The sequence below is a fragment of the Lissotriton helveticus genome, chromosome 6 (assembly GCF_964261635.1).
Source record: "Lissotriton helveticus chromosome 6, aLisHel1.1, whole genome shotgun sequence".
Classification (NCBI taxonomy): Eukaryota; Metazoa; Chordata; class Amphibia; order Caudata; family Salamandridae; genus Lissotriton; species Lissotriton helveticus.
Window position 1 is genome coordinate 458,318,599 of NC_136067.1, and position 18,179 is coordinate 458,336,777.

An 18,179-nucleotide genomic window follows, 5' to 3' on the forward strand; every position below is an offset into this window, starting at 1 on the left:
TCATTTGGTAAGTTGTTTAGTAATCTTTCTTTCTCGTATCTCTCCGCTGCACTTTTTTATTTTTATAACAGAGAACGGCTGAACACAAGTCCTATTCTGACATCTACTGGTTAGCCACAGAATCAGTCTAATTTGGTTTCAGATACATGTAATTTACAGTAAGCTTCAAGTACATACCGATGAGCATTTGATTTTTTTAGTGATGAATTATTTATAACCTGTAATTTTTTCAGAAAATATTAAACATGTTTATTTTTATTTGATGTTTCTCAACATCTTTCTAAATGTTAAGCGCCGGTTGTTTAATACTTTGTGTATACGAAGATAAGGTTAAAATTGGTACCAGACTGCATTCAACACGTCACCTTAGGCAGACCATTGACCACACATACTACAGATCTCAGATATTCCATGTATTGTATTGTAATTGTATTTATATAGTGTTTACTATTCCTGACTAGGCGTCAAAGCGCTTTTTTGGCGAGTAGCACTCTACTCCGGAACTCATAAAGGTTTAGTGGTGAATTAGTATAGTGAAATATGAAAGTACTTTGAGCGGTGGATAAGTTAGTCTGTTATTTGGATTGAGAAGGATAGTGGAGAGATAGAAGAGGGAAAAGGTTTGCATTTATATAGCGCTTGCTACCCCTGATGAGGTGTTGAAGTGCTTTTTGGGGAGTAGCACGCTACTGCAGAACCCAAACAGGATTAGTAGGGAAATATGAAATGTATTTGAGTGGTGGACATGTTAGTCTGTTATTTGGATTGAAAAGGAATAGTGGAGGGGATGGTATACAACCTTTACAACGCAACTTTTACAACGACCTACCATTACCACGCATTTTTTACAACGCAGGATCCATTACAACGCATACCATTACCACGCATGTATTTACAACGCAGGTACTTTTACAACGCATACCATTACAACGTAAGTATTGGTAAGTATATTATTTTATTAAAAATATTATTTGGGTTTTTGGGTAAAGGGGTATTTTTAGGGTTCAGGGTCAGTTTTGGGTTTTTGGGTAAAGGGGTATTTTTAGGGTTCAGGGTCAGTTTTCAGTTTTTGGGTAAAGGGGTATTTTTAGGGTTCAGGGTCAGTTTTTGGGTAAAGGGGTATTTTTAGGGTTCAGGGTCAGTTTTCAGTTTTTGGGTAAAGGGGTATTTTTAGGGTTTAGGGTCAGTTTTCAGTTTTTGGGTAAAGGGGTATTTTTAGGGTTTAGGGTCAGTTTTCAGTTTTTGGGTAAAAGGGTATTTTTAGGGTTCAGGGTCAGTTTTCAGTTTTTTGGGTAAAGGGGTATTTTTAGGGTTCAGGGTCAGTTTTCAATTTTTGGGTAAAGGGGTATTTTTAGGGTTCAGGGTCAGTTTTCAGTTTTTGGGTAAAGGGGTATTTTTAGGGTTCAGGGTCAGTTTTGGGTTTTTGGGTAAAGGGGTATTTTTAGGGTTCAGGGTCAGTTTTGGGTTTTTGGGTAAAGGGGTATTTTTAGGGTTCAGGGTCAGTTTTGGGTTTTTGGGTGAAGGGGTATTTTTAGGGTTCAGGGTCAGTTTTGGGTTTTTGGGTAAAAGGGTACAGGGTAAAAATTAAATATAATTATATTTAAATTACATTAAATTAAATTGATTAAATTAAATTAAATTAATTAAATTAAATTAAATTAAATTAAATATAATTAATTAAATTAAATTACATTATATTAATTTTAATTAAATTAAATTAAAAAAATATTATATACTTACCAATACTTACGTTGTAATTGTATGCGTTGTAAAGGTATATGCGTTGTAAATACATGCGTGGTAATGGTACTTCGTTGTAATGGATTCTGCGTTGTAAAAATTGCGTGGTAATGGTAGGCGTGGTAAAAGTATGCGTTGTAACGTCATACATCCGTGGAGGGATAGATGAGGGAAGTGTCTAGACATTACCATGCCTGTAGTCGAGTAGGTAGGTTGTTTATTAAGGTATATGTAGCAGGTTATCAACTATCTTACAATGGTACAATGGCACAGCTTGTCATAAAACAGCACTCCCCGTAAAGACAACACTCCAAACCAAGAAACCACAGCTAAAATGATTGAAGCTAGTTAAGAAGTTTTCGTTATTAAAATGATTTAAATGGATGTTGGACCCCAACTAGACACAGTAGTTTGTTCCCTTACAGATACCTCAAGCCGTGCTATGACAAGACTTTCAGGTGGCATGTCCTCAGATTGGTAGAGATCTCTGGCCTCACCCACTACAACCGTACACTGACACAAACTTTCAGTGGCACCCACACTACTGATAATCCTACTCTTACATAAAAGAGACTCAGTCTGCGAGAGAATCCTTTAGACCAGGGCATGAAGGTAGCTGAATCTGACAGTACTGAGAGGCTAGGCTAATGGCAAAACTATGTTTACATAACAACGTTATACCTTCATGCTTTTCCTTGACATTTTCCCTTTTTTATTGATCTGTCCTTTTCTTTCATAATCTTCCTTTTTTCTTTTTTAACTTTCGAAAATATTCTATCCTATATTTTGCATATTGTCGCTTATTTTCAATAGTTTATGAACATTTTTGTAATTTGTTTTATCACTTTATTGTTCTTTTTAGGTCTCAAAAACAACACAAACATAACCTGTTTGTTTATATAGGTGCACTGTTCACTTGCCCTGACTGTGCAATATTGTACTCAAAAATATTAAAAATAATAATTTTCTGCCCATTATTCAAGAAAATATGTACTCAAACATGTAATAACAATTTTTCATATGAATCTGAACCAAGAGTTATTACCATGCATAACATAACAGAAACAATATGAATCGCATAAACAATGTATTGTTTATTTTCTTTTCCTTTTTTCGTTTTTTCAAAATTCTTCGTTATTCAAGCAAAGTATTCACATATTCCCGAAGTGTTTATGGGTTGTGCATTTGCCCAAAGACGGACGTCACACTGCGCCTCCCTCCCGTCCTCCATTCACACAAACGCTGCCCCTTAACAGGCACCTCTGCATAGAGCACGGGTCCGCACAAGGGCTGCTGCTGCCTGGCGTGTGTGAGGCATAAAACTCCACTTGTGACATTTCCTCTCACAAGGTGAAGAACGGGTTTAAAAACACCAGCACGCAAAGAGTGACTGAGAAACAAACCTACAGGCATGACTGTCCGATACCAACGCCTTGCTGTTGTATTGTACTCATGATAGAGACCCTCACAGTGTCACACTTATGGCATAGAAATGTCACACATAAGAACATTAAATCCTTAGCAGCTATGCCCCCTGGCCTCACTCACGTTGACTCTTTGGGCCTTACATAATATGGCCAACCATGGGCGTCCGCAGAAATTTTTCCGGGGGGGGGGGCAAAATGTTAACGTCATCTCCATCCTCCGACATGATGTGTGCCAGGTGGGGCATAAGAAACACTGGGGAGCAGGAGGAGCCATGGGGGGGGGGGGCAGGAAGCAGGCTGCATATATGATCTCATACACCATAGGATTGTTGTGCTACAGCCATCTCGTTCTTTTGTGGCACCCCAAAATCCATACCCGCCCTGGTCCCCAAAATTACCCCCAGCACATCAAAACCCGTACTCACCATGAACTCTAAAATTACCCCTGCCCCCCCCCCCAAACTCATACCCGCCCTGAAACTTAAAATTACCCCCTGGCAACCCAAAACCCATACCCGCCCTGAACCCTAAAATTGCCCCCTGGCCCTTTAAAACCCATACATTCCCTGAACCCTAAAATGACCCCCTGGCAACCCAAAACCCATACCCGCCCTGAACCCTATAACTGCCCCCTGGCCCTTTAAACCCCATACCCACCCTGAACCCTAAAATTACCCCCTGGCACCCCAAAACTCATACCCACTCTGAATCCTAAAATTCTCCCTAGCATCCCAAAACCCATACCCATCCTGAACCCTAAAATTACCCCACTGGCACCCCAAAAGATGAACACTACAGGGCAGATTTACAAGCCCCCTGCGTCACTTTTAACATGGGAAAAGTGACGCAAAAGTGGCACAAGGGGCTTGTAAATCTGCCCCTATAAGCTTACACTACATTTGCCTATTGGGAGGGGACTGTCCTCCTTGACGTTTCCATGCATGTAAGTCTAGAACACTGTTCACTTAGAATAACCTAGATATGCAGCCAGTAGTATTGCTGGTGATGCTGTAGAATGCATTAAAGTTACTGGAACTTACTTAACCCATTGGCTGCGCCGCCCGTTTTGCGGCAGTGCGGCCACTCCGCAAAACGGGCGGGGCCGCGTCGGCCATTGGACGACGGCAGCACCAGCGAGGTAGCCTGCCGTCGGCCAATGGCCGACGGCAGCATGGATGGGGCTAAAAACTGCTGTCTGTTCTTCTGATACTATTCTGTGGCGTTGGGCTGATCAGCAGCACTGTCGCCCTGTCATCCAGCCCCTCCCGAAGGTCACACAGTGTAGATAGATGTGGGTCAAATGTCTCCTGGTTTCTCCTTGCTAGGGCCTCCTCTGCTTCTTCGCCGGTGCCCTTGGATGCTAAAAGAGACCGATCCATGGCCCTGTTCACCATTCATCTGGTGAGCAGCGCCGTGGATGTGTATCCCATACAAGTGCACAGACAGCAGGGGGAAAGGAATGACAGTGCAGGTGATGTTTTTCCTGTGTAAAGTAATTCCTGCTAGCGTCATAGCCCAGAGTTTGCTGTCTGTGCACTTGTATGAAATACACATCTATACAAGTGCACCGACAGCAAACCCTGGGGTATGACGCCAGCAGAAATTCCTATACAAAAGAAAAGCGTTGCCTGCACTGGCCATCCCTTTCACCCTGCTGTGTACATCTTCCTACTCCCACCCCATGACGAGGCAGCTAGAAGCCCGGCTGAGACAGCTTCCCTGGCACACACACAGCCGCACCCGAGTACTTCACAGATCTGTAAAAGACCATTTACTTGTTAATGAGGCTTTTTGTGTTTTCACCCCTTCTTGGAGTTGGCGTGAGGTTTAAAAGAGGGGGTGAACGAGGGATTGAAGACGCCGCGTGGTGATATGAATTGAAATCCAACAACCTTACCAAAAAGTAAGTGAACAATACAAACTTCTGCAGTCGGCAGGCCTAAAACTACAGAGCAACAACTCTTGGTGCTTCCTACCACGAGTATGGCAGTGCCCCAAGGGTGTAACATCAAATGACTCCTTGCCTGACCCCTCACCCCCCCCTACAAAGACATATATACACACACACACACACACATACATAGAGAATGTGATGATGGGCCCCTTTCGGTCTCCCTTGTCTGTTATTCATAGATCTTAGGCTGGAGGGGCCCCCTGTAGAGCAAGCCCCCCTGTACCTCCAGGACTGCAGCGGCCTGAGAGAGGCCTGCAGTGCCCTTCTCAGAGGCCCGGGAAGATGACCCCAACCCCTTTAAAGGGTGTCCTTTACGTCAAGTCTTCACATCCCTGAAATAAACATGCCTATATCACACCTCTCACTTGACGTCACTCAATGGCGCCCGCTTGAGACCGGTGCATCCATTAACCTGTCAGCAACATACAGCACTCGAGGCTTAAACGCTGCTAATCATCTCTCTCTGGCAACGGAACATTTCTGGAGAATCCCGCGTGCTTAGAAGCAGAGGAAACTAGCGCCTAGATATCCCTTTCTGGAACTCTCCAAGGCACATGACTTTGCTCTGGGCACTAACCGGCAGGATATATATTGTCATACTGAACTCTTTCAACCCGATGAAGCGTCCCAGGAAAGGCGCCTTTTTGAGAAATACCACTCACTTCGCGCTCCCCTGAAAACCTGGCGCTGGGGCTTTAAATAACCACGTGACCTGCTCGCATCACATGTTCTCCAGCACAGTTTTATAAGACATAGCTAGGTGATGGCTTTTAAAAAGGTTAGTGCGAGATACAATTTTTGGGAATGAGAACAAATCCCCGGTGCTTGGTGCTTGGATTGGATGGAAGAGATAAGCAAGTTCCTCTGGGGAGGGCCGTAATGACTTGCTTGATGGCCGTAATGACTTGCTTCGCTTGCTTGGTGGCATTAGAGCTTTGGCTCACAGTAGAGGGTATTTTAATTTTCTGGTCACTCCCTTGGAATGAACAAACTCTTATAGGGCAGTACAACGCTGCTTTGTTTCCATTGGGGCATTTAACGCGCACACAATAATTTTGTAGCAAACTGCGAGACACTAGTAAGAATGAGCGTTGTCATGGCAGAGGGCAGTGCATGCCTAAGAAAAGCCTCACATTAAGCTCCACTAGAACATACAGTTCACTCTCCAAACACTCAGAAAGGAGCAAGTGTGATGATTCTCTCATGCACCTCTACATTAGCCACCTGACCCCAGAGTCACACGTGTCGACATTCATTTTTTAACCCCGGTCTGCCGATCTACCCATTTCCATGGGCGTCCACAGAGGGGGCAAGGAGGCAGGGCCGGTCCTCGGATTTGTGGGGCTCTGAGCGGGATAGGAACATGCGAGGCCCCTCTAATTTCCATAAGATGTAATGTCAAGGGAGTGACGCCATAGGAAGTGTCAACTGACCATTCATTTTCTGACAGTGCTGAAGCAGCTTTGCAAGAAGTGAATTTCACTGAGATGGCTACAATTTGGGCAGCCATTATTGCGGTTTGCTAGCAGCATAACCACCACTTGTTAGTTTTAACACCAATATGCTACACTGCTTCCAGTGCATACCATCTGTAAAAGTAACTTTAGAAGTTTCTCTGGGGATTGTAGTCGTAATGAGTTACATTGCCAATAAGAGAAATTGCCCTGAGGACTACAAACCCTAAGAGCGAGAAGTGCACTGAGTCTTCAATGCATGCGAGTCATTGGTGTCTATTCCATTCTGGCAAGTGCCTACTAAACTGGGTATACCATCAGCCCAGCGTGATACCAGTAACAGTACCAATGCTCCTCTCCAGCGAAGGAATTTGCAGGTATACGATACTGTCGTAGTCCTAAATAAAATAGGATATATAGGGCCCTATTGTGAATGTGTCACTAATCCAAGCAGAGTGCTCATTTAAACCTGCTTCACAGGAAGGGCCTTTCTCAGCTGACTCAGACTATCATACGTTATTTCCCTGTCCCCTTGCCCCAGCCCTCCACTCCTCCCTGCTGCGAGAAAGTGGAGCGTGAAACCCCTGTACAGAGATTGTTGCTTCCAGATGCTTCACAGATGATCGCCTCAGCTTTATTGCATAGTCTAGGCGCATGGGTTTACGGTGAGTGACAACCGGTCTGTATACTAATAAGTAGGCCTGGGCGTGTATTTCGTTCCACTCGTGGAATTCGCAATATTTTGACATTTCCTTGTTCCGCGGAGAACGCGGTAATGTCAAAACTTCCGCTATTCGTTGCAAAACTGAAGTCTTTTCTTGTTTGCGCTTTTAAAAATGCGTTCTCGCGTGCACGGTAGCGACATACCGGATCCCTGCATTCGCCGGCGAGTTTTCCTATCCGTTCGCGTGCACCACGAGATGTTGAATTGTTGGTAGCCGGTCGCACTATCCCGCGAGAGTTTGCGATCGCGAACACGTCATTTGACCCGGAACAGGAAATAAGCATTGCAAGCAAGATGGCCGCGCCCATTAGCGACCGCATGGGCAAGTTAGAGATATATTTCCCCCGCGAGCACGCAAAAACAAATTGCGAACGGCGGGAAAAGCAATCTCTGCGTCTTCGCGAAAGTTCTGCGTGCTCGCGGAGATTTGGACCAATTTCGACATAATTTGTGGAGGACAACTTCGCAAATTCTGCCCACCCCTACTAATAAGAAAGTTGCTACTCCTAAACATAATGCTCCATAACTCCACTCCAACTCCCATGCACCTCTTCCTGCCTTACCTCTCCTGTTTCTTCTATTCCTCTGGTATTTCTTCATTCTCCTGTATACTCCTTTCTCCTATTTCTTGCGCCTCCTCTTTCTCACATTATCCTTCCACCCTCTGAAGTTGTCTTCCTGCCCCCCACCAATCCCCTGATCTCCCTGCCCTGCAGCCCAATTTACACCTCTACAACTCCCGTCAAATGTCATTTTTTTTCCCTTGCCTTAGCTCCATCATTCCTCTCTATTGTTTCCTTAATCCACCATGCCCTCCCCTGTTTTGCTAACTCCCCCCACCTCCTTCCACTCGCCCTCAGCCCGTCCTGCTTTCTTTTTTTTTTAACCTCCGATCACTTGCTCCCTTCTTGCTACTAAGGCTGCTTTTCTGCATCCACTCTTGAAGGTCCTATGCATTCTAAAATTCATGCACATGGTAAATCAGCAATTAGCGTAACTCGCATTAAACAGTCATGTTTTGCTTGACCAGGTTATTTCATACAACGCTAATAACTCTAAATCAAAAGCAAGACCTGTTGCAGTGCAAATGCTTGTTTTTGTTGTGAGCCCTGCAGGATGCTCTGCTTTTCCTTTATGCAGGGGCAGGGGTCACTTTATTTATTTATTTATTTATTTATTTATTTAAGTAGCTTATAAAGCGCACGGCTACCCCCGAAGGGGTGTCCCGGCGCTAGGACAGAAGGCTCAGAAGAAGGGAGAAGGAACAATGCTAAGTTCAGGACTGAGTTCAAAACCTAGAGAACAGCCACGTTTTTAATTTACTACGAAAAAGGGATTCAGACGGGCTGAACCTTTACACCTCAGGAGAGCTCAAGCATGGGCCTAGCCGCTGTTATCTTGCAGATGCAGCGTTTAGGCTAAGAGAAAGAGGTGTCAGAAAAGGAGGGCCAGAAACCCAGCCCTTCCCAGTATACAGCAACTGAAAGTGATGAGGGAGCCAAATTACCCTCTCAGCCCATGTCAGAAGGGCCCAGGAGAGCCACCTTGGGTCTTTCACGCTTCACCTTCACTGCGTACCACAAGGGAGGGGGCTGCCCACATGGAACTTGTACAGTCTTACTGATCTCTAGAATTGTCGTCTTATCCGACGCAAGTACTCACCCGCCTGTTTTGACGCACCAGGTTGAAATTATCGCTGGTGTCTCGGTGAGTTTTGTCTCTTTGCCAACGTGGGCAGTATTGGCTTAATTTCCAATGTCAACATACCAGAGTCACCAGTTCTGGCTCTAGAACTAATAGGTATATTTTCTCTCAACTATATTCTTTCAGACTACACTGCCTTGCACACACCAGCGCAGGTACTATATGTGTCCTGTTCTATAACTACTTACTTCCGGTTTTGAATAAGCATGTGCCTCCTTCACCCATCCTGTTCCGCCCCTGATAACCCACCTGTCCCCCGTCTCGGCCCCCACCTTTTCTTTCGCCCGGCTCTCTAGCTTACCTGCCAGTAACATGGAAATCCGTATTTTCTAGTTAATCGACTGATGATTTCGCCTCTGATAAATTATATTTATTAAAAGCTATAATAGCAAAGAATTATACACACAAATCATAACGTTATTCCGCTTGTTTTAAGCCTGTATAACCATGTAAAAATTGCGTAAGTTTGTGTTCTACAAATCATATTTATGTCACTGGGAGTCACCTCGCATGTCGTCGCCTAGATATTTGTATGTCTATAGGTCAGCCTCGAATACACACACGGATGTCTCCACTGTGTCTCTGTTTCATTTCACCTTTTCACGTATTGCTTTATTGTTTTTTTGTTTAGGGTTTCCACTTGTAATGGGTGATATGCACAAATGTCACCAAATTACAGGAGTCCGTTTCCCCAGTGAATGGTTCTCCTTCCAATAAATGCTCATGCAACCTTTTGTATCATTCCCAGCCCTGAAGAGTCAGTGGTTAACTGACACCCTGACGAAACACGTGTCGGCTGGTTGTTTCATGCAGTGCATTTGCCCAAAGACGGACGTCACACTGCGCCTCCGGCTCCCTCCCGTCCTCCATTCACACAAACGCTGCCCCTTAACAGGCACCTCTGCATAGAGCACGGGTCCGCACAAGGGCTGCTGCTGCCTGGCGTGCGTGAGGCATAAAACTCCACTTGTGACATTTCCCCTCACAAGGTGAAGAACGGGTTTAAAAACACCAGCACGCAAAGAGTGACTGAGTAACAAACCTACAGGCGTGACTGTCCGATACCAACGTCTTGCTGTTGTATTGTACTGAGAGAGCGCAAACTGACTTAAATGTATGAGTGCATCACACTTACCCGTAGTAAGCACAAATCATGAGGAGAAATGCCATGAGTGCTAATAGTATCTGCAATAATATTCTGAATGTATAGCTAATGTAGAGATTTAAGTAGAAGTGGAACTAATACAGAAATGTGTGACACTATATGATTTTATTAGATGTGATTATTCCTGAATCCATGTCGTGTAGCTGTTAAAATGTAAGATGGCATGTGGTTAAACGCAGAATGTGGTAGGCCTCAGAGCCAGAGCTAGAAGGGGAGGGGAAGGTGTTTCTTTTCACGACATAGATTGTACTAATGTTTTGGTCATTGCATTAATGGGCCATGATTTATAGATGTGTTTACTGAATAATAGAATAAGAGTATTAACATGCTTTAATTAAATGAAGAAGTTGAATGCTATAATTATTATGAGACATGTTGTAGGCCTGAAATGTTTTAACGTTGGTTTACACGTACATGTCTGGGCCAAGAAATGTTGCGAACCTTTTTGGAAGTCTATGAGAGTTGGGATCTTGGCTGCAGATGTCTGTCTGCAAGAGAAAAGGGGGAATCCAATTATAAATAAAATGAATAGAGGTCTGTTCAGGAGACGGCCCAGACATGGAGGAGGGTTCCGGAATGTTTAAGGGGTATCAGCGGGCCGGAGAAGAGTCTGAGAAGCAAGGTCAACTCCAACGTATGAGGCCCAATACAAAGCAGCATGGAAAAAGCCAGAAGCTACACCACGTGAGGGGCGTCTCACGAGGGGCGTCTCAAATGTTGTTGACTGTTTTGTATTAGGGACAGCACCCCTGGGTGGAGTTAGAACAGATACCTGAGGACCCTTTAGAGAGCGGATGGGTAGGCAGAGAGGGGTCATGACTGGAGAACTATAGGTTTTCACCAAGAGACTAAGAGTGAGTGACTTCCCTTGGGGGTCATTCACTGCTGACACCTTTGTTAGGTTGGGATTTGGTTAAGTAGGGATACCATCTAGAGCAGGGTAGGGACAGCCTAACCTGTGCGTTTTTCCTCCAACTTAAATGAAGGAGAGATCTCAATATGCGTCAATGCTGATAGCTTTATTATTCTTAGAACTTGTGTTAGTAATTTCCGTTGCTCGTCTGAGGGCTTTCAGAGAGCACATGTATGTAGTTGGACCTGTGTATCTCGTGAATCTCATTCTGAGATGCCTGTATTTGCAGCTTATCCTATCCTTACAATAAACTTTTGAAAGCTAGAAGTTGTTTGTGATCTTTGGGAGCAGAGTCCTTTATTGGGTGAACTAACTTGGTAAGAGATGCACTTTCTTCCTCATTGACAGGCAATAAAGGTTCAGTCGACCAGATCGAGGTTTAGATCAATAGTGATAAGGTATCGATCAAAATCTCGCCCTTCCAGTTGGTAGCTATAGAGGATGGTTGCCTTCTTGAGGACGGTGACCTAGGCCAGGTTAGCTTACCCCAAGGCCCCTAGAAATCGATGATCGGAAGAACCGCCCGCTGAAGAAGATCCGGATGACGTGAGACAGAAAAAGCAGCAGTATCGGTCGAGAGTGAGTATAAAGGGTCATGCGTGTTAGATTGCGGTGTTTTTGTATTGTATCTATGTTGTAATGTCTGGCGGAGTTGAATGTCTGTAGAGTGACTGTGGAACAGGTTGTGAGCGCGCGCAACCGGTGGAAATCTTAAGTTCAAGGAGAGCTTAAGTGGTTCGGGTGTATCGGACACCCAGAGTAATTGTCAACTGGAGTGAAGGGGGTCATGAGGTACCATTGATCACCCGAAAGACCGAGATAGGGGGAACGTAAGAGTGAGTGCGTGAGTAACGGACGCTGGTCGGAGGTTACTGTGTGTGTAAGCAACCTATCAGAGAGACGATAGACATTTCGTCAGTTGTGTTGACAATTACATATAGACTGTGGACGTACAGTCGAGGGAAGTGACCGCTTGGTCGGAAGTAGTCATTTTTCGGTGTATGAATGGGACGCATGCATGATCGGGAGACGAGTTGAGAAAGGAGGGGTGCTGCTGCGAAGCGGAGAAAAGTGACGTCAGGAAGTGTCGCGACGTGATTGGCCGACAGGAGAAAGACCGCGCTGTGATAGGCCAGCTAGCAAAGACGTCAGAAAGTGTCGCGACGTGATTGGCCGACCGGAGAAAGACCGCGCTGCGATAGGCCAAGTTAGCAAAGCCGCGTTAGGATTGGTGGATTGTCATCAGGAAGTAAACAGAGTAGCGAGGCTGGATATTGTGCGTATAATTATGAAGTGTTTTAAATGGCTGAGAGCGGTGTTTAAAAAAGAGAAGCGGGGATCGGAAGAAGGGGAAGAAGCCCCGCCGGAGGGTACGCCGGCTCGTTACATGGCAGTGAATGTTGGGTTGCATACGATCCTTTGGATATCAGAGTGGAGTAAGATTACGGAAGGAAATGAGGAACTGACGTTCCCGAAGTACGGGACGTTCAGATTAGAGGTGTTACATCGATTAAAATCAGTCATGACCTCAATGAGACCCTTGCCTAGACCGACCCAGTTTGAAGCCCTTGATGCATGGATTAGGGCAGCGCATGAAAAGAATATGAACAGACGACAAGAAAGGGTGAAACGATCGGTAAGGGCAGTGCAGGATGCCAGATGGGATGCGGATGCTAAAAGATGGAGAGTACATAACATGGAAGTCAATAAACTGTACCCAGTGTTAGAGGTGCCCGAAAATAAAAGCCCCCTAGAAGAAGATGATGAGAGCGAAACAGAGGACAGCCTGATAAACAGATTATTGACAGACAGGCCACCCCCGTATAATAGAGCAGGGGGGGAGGTCGAGCATAGTGAAAGAGAAAAGGGGGGCAATGCAGGGGAGCATGGACCGCTTCCCAGTTCAGAGTGGGATCCTGAGGCAAAGAAAGAGCTGTCCCAGCCTAGTCAGGTGCAACAGGTAGTCGGGAGGTTTGTGGTACAAAGAGCGCCGGAAACGGAGAGCGCCACATCCTACGCATTACCAGATGCACTACAGGTACCTGTTACCATAGGTCCTATAATATCGATATATGACCAAGAAAGAGCAAGAGGGGAAGAACGGGTACGGAAGGACAGAGAAAGAGCAGGGACGGCAAGGAGGAACGATACGATTAATTCCCCAAGTCAGATGCCGATACCAAGAGAGTGGAGCACCCCGATGCACACAGCAGGGGATCCAGGAGGGGACCCTGGGGGCCCTAGATGGCCAGTGGATCTGAGGGGATCTGGACGAAAATCCTTTCAAGAGCTAAATGAGTACATGAAGAAGTGGGATGAGGCAGTGGAGGCTCACAAGAGCATCATAGCTGCAGAAGCTGAAAGGGAAAGTCAGGACAGCAGAGCTCGGACTCACTGCGGGGCTGGGGAGAGCAACCCGGAGTGGGACGGGAGAGAGAGAGATAGTAGGGGAGTCACCCATTGGGCCCGGAGTGGGGATAGAACAGACCTGGAAAACGGGGGCCCCGGGAGTGGAGGGGTGGCGCGCCCAATACTCAGTGAAGGGGAGAGGAGAGCGCAAGAGTACAGAAACAGCTTTAAGTGTCCACACTGTGTGCCCGGCACCAGAGAACTGAATGGGAGTTGTGAGAGGTCGCATCATAGTCCCTGTGATGACGGACACGAGCGCAGCCCAGGGAATATGGGGAACCAGGAAGGATCGTATCGGATACTGAGTGATGCTAGGCAAAGGGAGAGTAGCGACCAGAGGGAAAATAACAGAGAGGCGTACGGTGAAAGGAGAGAAGAAGAAGAGAGTGGGCAGAGTAAGAGTGGGGGTAACAGGCCCGTGTTCCATCACCTTCCAAGATCGGATGGCCGAGCATGGGACCTGGAGAGATGGGAGCAAGGGAGAGCACTCATTAACTCTCCCGAGCCCAAACGTAGAGCTCGGAGTTGGGATGGTAGGGAGACCAGTGAGCCCCCTTCGAAAGACATATTGCGAGCTGAGATAAAAGCTAAGAGACTCGATGTCGCCAGCTTAAGGTCAGACCTGGATGACATGATAGATGGTACCCTGCCTTTAGAAAGAATAGAAATGTATGAGCAGGATGAAATACTGTATATGGCAAAGGACATCACTCGAAAAGCGAGAGCAATCCATGAGAAGTTAGTCGAACTAGCAGGCAAATATATGGTGGACCTGTCAAGAACCAAAGCATTACAGGGTAACCACAGGCTACATTACACAGATCGAGACCTAGATGAGAGGAGAACGATTGGGCTGAAAACGCACATAAGGGAACTGATCACTGGAATAAGGACATGGAGGGCACTAGATAAGTGGGAAGAGAGGTGGTCCAAGAAAGGGACCGTCAGGAGAAGCACGCTTGGTATGACACCAGGAAGGCTGCAGGGAATAGAAGCATACCCTTTGCGTGAAGTCGCCAATGGGAACTATGTGCATGTCCCTTGGAGTAGGGGAGATTTAGCTGCTTTTACCACCTCCTTTCCCAAATTGCGGGAAAACCCAGTGGAGTGGTACAAGCAAGTCGAGAGATTTGTAAAAATCTCAAAGGTCCTATGGATAGATCTGAACACGCTGTTCGACATTGTAGTACCAGGAGATCTGTGGACAGCATGCAAGGTTAGCGCTGAGTGGCCCACAACGGAGCCGGAGAGAGATGCTAAGACTAATGGGCCGTCCGAGATTGTGATGGCAAAATTCGAGAGAGTGATGACTTGGCTGAAAGAGAAAGTGCCAATGCAAGACATAGATTGGGTCAGAATAGACCGAACCAGACAGGAACCCAAAGAGACCGTCCACGAATATTACGAGAGATTGCTGAAGGCGTTTAAACAGTATAGCGGCCTGGATGTAATGGATCCAAAAGACATAGGGCAATTCGTGTCCAAGTTCGTCCTGGGACTGAGACCGGATATTAGTTTAATGATTCAGCAACACTCGATTTGTTGGCAAAATAAACCCCTAGACGAAATACTGAGGTATGCCAGGTACTGCTGTGATGAGATAGACTCCAAGGCTAAGAAACTAAAAGAAAAGTTGATGGTGGTACAGATGCAGGCAGCAGGAAAGGGGGGACAGCAGCAACAGCAGCAAGGAATAGGTACAGGAGGAAAGAAGCAGTACAGTCAGAACAAGGGCAATGAGGAGAGTTCCACCTTTAGACCCAGATTAGACATAGCTGCCTTGAAGAAAACGACTAGGTGCCACCAGTGTAACGAGGTGGGGCATTGGAAACGCGAGTGTCCCTACAATGTAGAGATAGGAGAACAAGAGATAGAGGAGGAAGAGGTCCAGAGCGCGCCTACAAGAGGGGTGACGCCATACCAGGGAAAGGTGCTCAAAGGGGGGGGGGCTCCTCCCCGAGCCCAGTTCCCGCAACCTCCTCGAGTAGGGACTATGGGTAAGACCTATAGACAGATGCCCCTGTTTGTAGAAGGAGAAGAGTGCTATTATGTGGACCCATTAACCGGACAGAGAGTGGAAAGAGAAGACTGCACCCTCGGGGCAGCCTTGGAGGTGGACCAGAGGGGACCCTATGTCGAAGCAGAAGTAGCAGGGTGCCCCACGACATTTCTGGTGGACACAGGAGCCACTAGGTCCACGATCAGATCAGCTGCAGTTCCAGACCTGCCCATGTCTGGAGAGACCATACAAGTGGTGGGGGTCGCAAACAGGAGAATAACCAGCCAATTGACAGAACCGGTACAGGTGAAAATAGGGAAGTACAGCGATGAGCACCAGTTTGTGGTTTGCGATTCAAGTCCTGTGTGTCTGCTAGGGAGAGACCTGTTGTGTAAATTGAATTGTACTATATACTGTACACCTCAGGGAGTGGAGGTATTGACCAATGATGATGACGCAGACTTCAAAGTTGCAAACTCAAGAATATGCGTGGAGCTGTACCCTACTTTGACAGTAGATGAGCTCCCCTGGGACTTGAGAGAGACAGTGGCACCAGAAGTATGGGATTTCACTGGGGAAGAGATAGGATTGGTCAAAGGGGTGGACCCAGTGAAAATTGTAGTGAAACCGCATGCTGAGTTCCCAAGAACACCCCAATATAAATTGACTCCAGAAACGATTGCAGGCATAAAACCCGTGATCGAGTCCATGATTAAACAGGGAATACTGAAAGAAATCGTGGGTAGTCCATGCAACTCCCCGATTATGGGTCTGCAGAAACCAAATGGGAAATTTCGGATAGTGCAGGACCTCCGAAAGATTAATAACATAGTCGTTTCGTGTTGTCCAGTGGTGCCGAATCCATCAGTGATACTGTTTCAGATTCCATTCCAAGCTGAGTGGTTCACTGTGATCGATCTTTGTCAGGCTTTCTTTTCGATCCCTCTGGACGAAGAAAGCCATTTTCTTTTCGCATTTAAGCTGGAAGGTCGCGTCCTAACATGGTGTCGCATTCCTCAGGGGTATACAGAGAGCCCATCGATCTTTAACCAGCTTTTGAAGAAAAATCTTGAAAGTCTAGTGCTGCCCCAGAAGTCAGTTCTGGTCCAGTACATAGACGACCTCCTCGTGGCGTCAGAAACAGAAGAAGCTTGCAGGGAGGACTCCATTGCTTTGTTAAATCACCTAGCTGCCAATGGGCACAAGGTGTCCCCGGGAAAATTGCAGTACTGCCTGACAGAAGTGCAGTACTTGGGACACAGAATAGAGAAAGGCAAACGAAAGGTGTCACCAGACAGGATAGAGGCGATCATGAAAATGAATGCGCCTAAGACACAGAGAGAGGTCAGGATGTTCCTAGGGATGGTGGGTTATTGCCGACAGTGGATCGCGAACTTTTCACTGAAAGCAAAGCCCTTGCAAAAACTGACGCACAAGGAGGTGAGCGATCCGGTACCATGGGACAAAGACTGTTTGATGGCATTCCTACAGCTGCGAGAGGACCTGTGTCGTGCTCCGGCATTGGGAATGCCTGATTACAATAAACCATTTTTGCTTTACTGTTGTGAGAGAGAAGGTTGCGCGTTGTCTGTGTTAGTCCAAATCCATGGGAATGCCCGCAGACCAGTTGCTTATTTCTCGGCTACTTTAGACCCAGTAGCCGCAGCGTTGCCCGGATGTCTCAAATCCGTTGCTGCAACGGGTGTCAGCATTGAAAGATGTGAAAATATCGTCATGGGGCACCCGTTAGAGGTGTGCGTGCCCCATTCTGTTGAACTGTTGATGACCAGGACCAAAACACAGCATCTGACCAACAGCAGGCTCACGCGCTATGAGCAAGTTATTCTTGCTGCAGAGAATGTGACCCTCAGGAGATGCTCTGTTTTGAACCCTGCCACCTTGATGCCACTCCCAAATGATATCGAGGATGATGATGAATGTACAGACCATGACTGCCTCGATGTGACTGAACTATGCACCAAACCCAGACCCGACATCGTAGATGAGCCACTGACCGACCCAGACGAAATTTTCTTTGTCGATGGCTCATGTGTAAGAGACGAAGTTGGGCAGTTGAGAGCAGCTTATGCTGTTTGCACAATTACTGGAGTTGTGGAAGCTGGGTGCCTGGAAGGAGTACACTCCGCTCAGGTAGCCGAGATTATTGCCTTGACACGTGCTTGCTTGGCAAGCAATCAAATTCGAGTCACCATATACACCGACAGCCAATATGGTTATGGGGTGGTTCATGATTACGGGCAGTTATGGTCTCAAAGAGGGTTCATGACCTCTTCAGGCTCTCCCATTCGCAATGGAGAGTTTGTGCGCCTGTTGCTAGAGGCGTTGCAATGTCCAGCAGGTATCGCAGTTGTAAAGTGCACTGCACATACCAGAAATGAGGACTTCGTTTCGAAAGGCAATAGATATGCTGATGAAGTTGCGCGGTATTGCGCGGAGCAAGGGTACTCTTTCACAGAGGTGGAAGTGGGTGGAATAAATGTAAGGACTGAATTAGCCATGATATTGGAAACTGTTGATACTTGGGATGAACTGTCAAACATGCAAGAAAATGCTCCTGATTTTGAAAAAGAAACATGGGAAAAGGCAGGATGTGTAATGGGTGAGTCCCATTTTTGGGTCTCAGCAGACGGCAGAGCAGTGTTGCCCAATGAGATGGTGAGCCCAATGGC

At 46.4% G+C, this 18,179-nt stretch overlaps 2 protein-coding genes across 3 annotated transcripts in view; both read left to right on the plus strand.

Annotated features, from left to right (window-relative positions):
* CLN8 (CLN8 transmembrane ER and ERGIC protein) overlaps positions 1 to 18,179 on the plus strand; it is a 234,678-nt gene that overhangs the window by 120,024 nt on the left and 96,475 nt on the right. The gene's annotated exons all lie outside the window — the stretch shown is intronic.
* Positions 1 to 18,179, plus strand: part of LOC144762671 (uncharacterized) — a 35,421-nt gene that overhangs the window by 12,295 nt on the left and 4,947 nt on the right. The window lies entirely within an intron of this gene.